This window comes from Macaca nemestrina, chromosome 10 (genome assembly GCF_043159975.1).
Source record: "Macaca nemestrina isolate mMacNem1 chromosome 10, mMacNem.hap1, whole genome shotgun sequence".
NCBI classification, from domain to species: Eukaryota; Metazoa; Chordata; class Mammalia; order Primates; family Cercopithecidae; genus Macaca; species Macaca nemestrina.
Genome location: NC_092134.1, coordinates 19,820,919 through 19,825,993, shown reverse-complemented (window position 1 = coordinate 19,825,993; position 5,075 = coordinate 19,820,919). Strand labels below are relative to the sequence as shown.

The following is a 5,075-nucleotide window of genomic DNA, read 5'->3' as shown; positions in this document are numbered from 1 at the left end:
AGCCTGGCCAACATGGTGAAACGCTGTTTCTACTAAAAATACAAAAATTAGCCAGGTGTGATGGTGCAAGCCTGTAATCCCAGCTACTTGGGAGGCTGAGGCAGGAGAATCCCTTGAACCCATGAGGCAGAGGTTGCGGTGAGCCGAGATTGCGCCATTGCACTCCAGCCTGGGTGACAGAGTGAGTGAGACTCTGTCTCAAAAAACAAAACACAATAAAACAAAAGCAACAGCAGCGAACACAGAGCACTAACTACTGTTCTAATATTTTACCTGCATTAATGCATTTGATCCTCACATTGACTGTACTAGGGAAGTAGTATTTTATCCCCATCTTACATTTGAGGCAACAAGGCACAGAGAGGTTAAGTGACTTACTCAAGGTCACAAGGTCACACAGAACGTGGCAGAGCAAGTATTTGTATCAGAGCCTGGCTGTAGGTCTGTGTTTTAACTACTAGGCATGCTGCTTGTTCATGCCAGAAACTACTACTACTATTATTACTACTAATAATTTATATATATTTATGTCTCTATATAAAAATATATATATTTATATCTATATATAAAAAATATATATTTATATCTATATTTTTAAGACAGAGTTTCGCTCTTGTTGCCCAGGCTGGAGTGCAATGGCACGACCTCGGCTCACTGTAAACTCCACCTCCCCGGTTCAAGTGATTCTCCTGCCTCAGCCTCCCAAGTAGCTCAGATTACAGGCGCCCACCACCACGTCCAGCTAACTTTTTGTATTTTTAGTAGAAATGGGGTTTCACCGTGTTGGCCATGCTGGTCTTGAACTCCTGACCTCAGGTGATCCACCCGCCTCGGCATCCCAAAGTGCTGGGATTACAGGCATGAGCCACCATGCCTGGTCAATTAATGTATTTTTTAAGGAGGCTCCATTTTTAAATTTTAATACCTACCTTAGCTTCTTCCTAAGCCATCATGCCCATGAAACTATGGGTCTGATATTTTACATGTACATTCACACACATATGTATACACATATATATATACCTACATACATACACATATCTTTCCTAATGCACACAGAAATAAATCACCAACTATTAAAAAATCTTTGGGGGCTGGGCACAGTGGCTGTTGCCTGTAATCCCAGCATTTTGGGAGGCCAAGGTAGGAGGATTGCTTGAGGTCAGGAGTTCAAGATCAGCCTGGGCAGTGCAGTAAGACCTCGTTTGTAAAACAAACAAACAAACAAACAAACAGTGTGGGATATGCTGGACAGCACGCATCTGCTTGTATACAGTAGACATGCATTAAATGCAGCTAGTCTGCTTCTTGTCAAAGCCTGAGCTGTGTGCTGAGTCTCTACCTACTCTACCTGATCTTGCCCCACCCCCTGCTACCCTATGGGGACTTTCTGCCCTCTGTCATCTTAGGAGGTGTTAGAGTTGCCACCGAATTGGGTGTCTTCCTTTCCCCTCCATGCTGGGGGCCACTTCAAGGCACAAACTGGATTGTATCACCTCTGTGTCCCCAGTGCCCAGTCCAGGACAAGGCACCCGACAAGGATGGGTGTGTGTCCAAAGCGAGGATGGGTATTAACTTGCCAGAGTCCACATTAAGGATCACGGCCAAGCAGCTCCATCTAACCCGAAGTAGCTGAGAGTTAATCATCAAACCTGGGGGATCAGAAACAGCCCAAGAAGGGCTGCCAGGTCTTCCTGGACCCACTTTCCCCATGGGGAAACTGAGGCCCAGAGATGGGCATCACCTGCTCAGGTTCACCCAGTGAGATGGTGCAGAGACAAGACGTGAATTTGACCATGTCATGCCCCCCACCTAAAGCCTTCTGTGGCTCCCTAGTGCCCCTGGGTAAGGCCCAAACTCTGGATTGGTACAGGCGTCCCTGTGGACTCTGATCTCTGCTCATGTCTCCAGCCCCAACCCTACTTGCTTCCCCACCCCTGCCTTCTCCCTCCCAGTCCCACTGGATACCTCCCCGACACTGGAACACTCCATGTTTTTCATTTCCAGACCTTTGCACTCCCTGTGCCTGACTCCTGGCTCCACTCAGACTTCCCCTCCTCCAGGAAGCCTTCCCAGCCCCCCAGGGCCAGGCGGGGTGCCTGCTCTGGGTTCCACAGCTCTGCCCCACCCCACCAGCTGCCAACATCTGATAGCACTAATAATTACTCTCTAACGTCCCTGAGGGCTTTGTGAAGGCAGAGGACATGCTATTTGGTTTGAGGCCAAAGGTCCAGGGATTGGCACGTAGTAGGTGTCCAATAAATATTTATTGAATGAATGAATGATCAGTCATTCATTTGAGTAGCAAATGATTGCTTGGGTTCTCATGTCGTGTGTAAAATATTTGAGACGGGGAGGTGCTTCAGACAAAAATATACCTTTCCCATGTGACAAATAATAATTGTTTCCCTGGCCAGGTGCGTGGCTCATGCCTGTAATCCCAGCACTTTGGGAGGCAGAGGCAAGCAGATCACCTGAGGTCAGGAGTTCAAGACCAGCCTGGCCAGCATGGTGAAACCCTGTCTCTACTAAAAATACAAAAATTAGCTGGGCGTGGTGGCGGGTGCCTGTAATCCCGGCTACTCGGGAGGCTGAGGTGGGAGACTCACTTTAATCTGGCAGGCGGAGTTTGCAGTGAGCCGAGATAGCACCACTGCACTCCAGCCTGGGTGACAAGAGTGAAACTCCGTCTCCAAAAAAAAAAAAAAAAAAAAGTTTCCTTGTCCTTGTTTTCCCATCTCATGTCTACATCCCGGAAGAGATGGCCCAGGGCCAGGGGTAAAGGCTGTCTTTGCCCCTTGCTGGCTGGGAAGCTTTGGCCAAATAAGTTCCCTTTTCTGAATTTCAGTTTGCTCATCTGTCAAATGAGACAGGGTGGTGCATGAGTCAGTCATAGGCAGTGCCCAGGAAAGCAGTGAGGGTTGCCCTCATCCCCTCTCCTCCTCCATCTTCACCTGGAGGCGAAGGGTCTGGAGCTTTCTCTTTAACAAAGGAGGAGGGGCCAAGGTTGCCGGAAGCTGTCTGAAGCTGGACAGAGCTGGTTCCTGGACAGAGCTGGTTCCCGGGCAGGCTGGAGGGCAGGAGCTGGGGCCACGTTGGTCTGAGATAGTTGGGCAGGGAGGTAAGAGGTCTGGGGCCAGCTGGGGCCCCTGGAGCTCAGTGTGTGTGTGAATGAGAGGCTGCAGGAGTTTGGGAGGCTTTGGGCAAAGTCCAAGCTGAGCAGGTGGGAGTGAGAGGGGCTGAGCGTGGTCTAGGCCCTCCTGGGAATGTCGATTGAATTCAGGGTGCTCTGCTGAAGAAAGTGTTGTGCTGGGGACCCTGAGGGGTGAGAGCAGGTTCTGCCTGCCAGAGGGGCAGGGCTGGGCATTCTACCAGCCAAGGGGCCAGCCCGAGGTGTCCCAGCCCTGGCACCAGGGATTTGGCTGTGGAGTGCCACCAAGGTGGCCTCTGGGGAAAGACTTCGGGGACAAGGGAGGTAGACAGCATTGGTGGTCCTTACCTCAACTCATAGACGTGACAGGTAAGGCCCAGTGACAAAAGAGACTTAACCAAGGTTGGCATGACTGGGACTTGAGTCTGAGCCCCCTGCTTTCCCCTGGGTTGTTCCACAGCAGGAAGGACCCAGGTCCCCCATTTCATCCCTGGTGGCTGCCATACTGGACAATAGCTCTGTGTCCCCCGGCCAAGACAGCTCAGTCCCAGACCTCAGGTGCCTGATGGGGTCTGGGGTTGATAAGGCTGTTGGCAACTTGAGGCTTTTTCATTTAACTGATTCCTGCTGTCCTCTTGTGAGTCAGTATAACCAAGAGGGCTGGGGAAGCCTGGAAACTGAGCCAGGAGCATTTGGTTCCAAAGGACAATTGGCAATAAATATTAAATGCCTGCAGCTTTCATAATAGCAATGATAACACTACTATATTAGAGAAAGTATAGCATCGCGGTTAATGGCAGATGCCAAAGACACTGCCTGGTGTGAATTCTGGCTATGCTGTTTCTAACTGTGTGACCTTGGAAAAGTTACTTAATCTCTCTGGGCCTCAGGTTCACTGTCTATAAAATGGAATCAATGGTGAGTTAATGGCATGCCTGTTGTGAGCCAACAGGTTGCTCACACCTGTTATCCCAGTATTTGGGAGGCAGAGACAAAAGATTGACCTGAGACCAGGAGTTCAAGACCAGCCTGGACAACTCAGCAAAACTGCATCTCTATAAAAATTAAAATATCAGCCGGATGCAGTGGTGCATGTCTACAGTTCCAGCTACTCAGGAGGCTGAGGTGAGAGGATAGCTTGAGCCCGGGACTTCAAGGTTACAGTAAGCCATGATCGCGCCACTGCACTCCAGCCCAGGCAGCAGAGTGAGACCCTGTCTCTAAAAAACACACCAAAAACAAGAAAGAGGAAGGATTATGGAGTAGGGAGCATTCATCCTGACAATCCTAGGATCCCCAGGGGCAAAATCTGGGGATTTCACCAGAAAGGAAGAGACCCATTTCCAAGTGGACAGACACCCAGCGTGGGTGCCCTTACCATGCAGGCTCATTGAATCCTCACAATAGTCCTGCCATGTACACGCTCTTCTTGCAGTTTGTTGTGTGGTTGGTTTGTTGTCATTTTTTGGGTCTTATTTTTTATTATTTTTTTTTGAGATGGAGTTTCCCTCTTACTGTCCAGGCTGGAGTGCAATGGCGCGATCTCGGCTCACAGTAACCTCGCCTCCCAGGTTCAAGCGATTCTCCTGCCTCAGCCTCCCAAGTAGCTGAGATTACAGGCATGTGCCACCATGCCCAGCTAATTTTGTATTTTTAATAGAGACGGGGTTTCTCCATGTTGGCCAGGCTGGTCTTGAACTCCCGACCTCAGGTGATCCGCCCGCCTCGTCCTCCCAAAGTTCTGGGATTATAGGCGTGAGCCACTGCGCCCTGTCTCAGTTCTTAGTTTTAATGGTCACTTCCTCTAAGAGGTCTTTCCTGACCTCCATACCCAAAGTAGGTCCCCTTGTTCTTCTCTTTAGGACTCACTGTATGCCTGTTTCCCTCTTAGCAGTTTTCAACATTTCTGATTATTTTGTCTGTC

The 5,075-nt window shown here is 49.6% G+C and overlaps 1 protein-coding gene across 1 annotated transcript in view; it reads left to right on the top strand.

Moving 5' to 3' along the window:
- The first annotated feature begins 3,002 nt into the window (after positions 1–3,002).
- The window catches only part of LOC105493369 (serine dehydratase like), a 19,629-nt gene continuing 17,556 nt past the window's right edge, over positions 3,003–5,075 (top strand). Inside the window, exon 1 of the mRNA XM_011760943.2 lies at positions 3,003–3,121. The gene's annotated coding sequence lies outside the window, so the exon portion shown is untranslated. The remainder of the gene's footprint in view (positions 3,122–5,075) is intronic.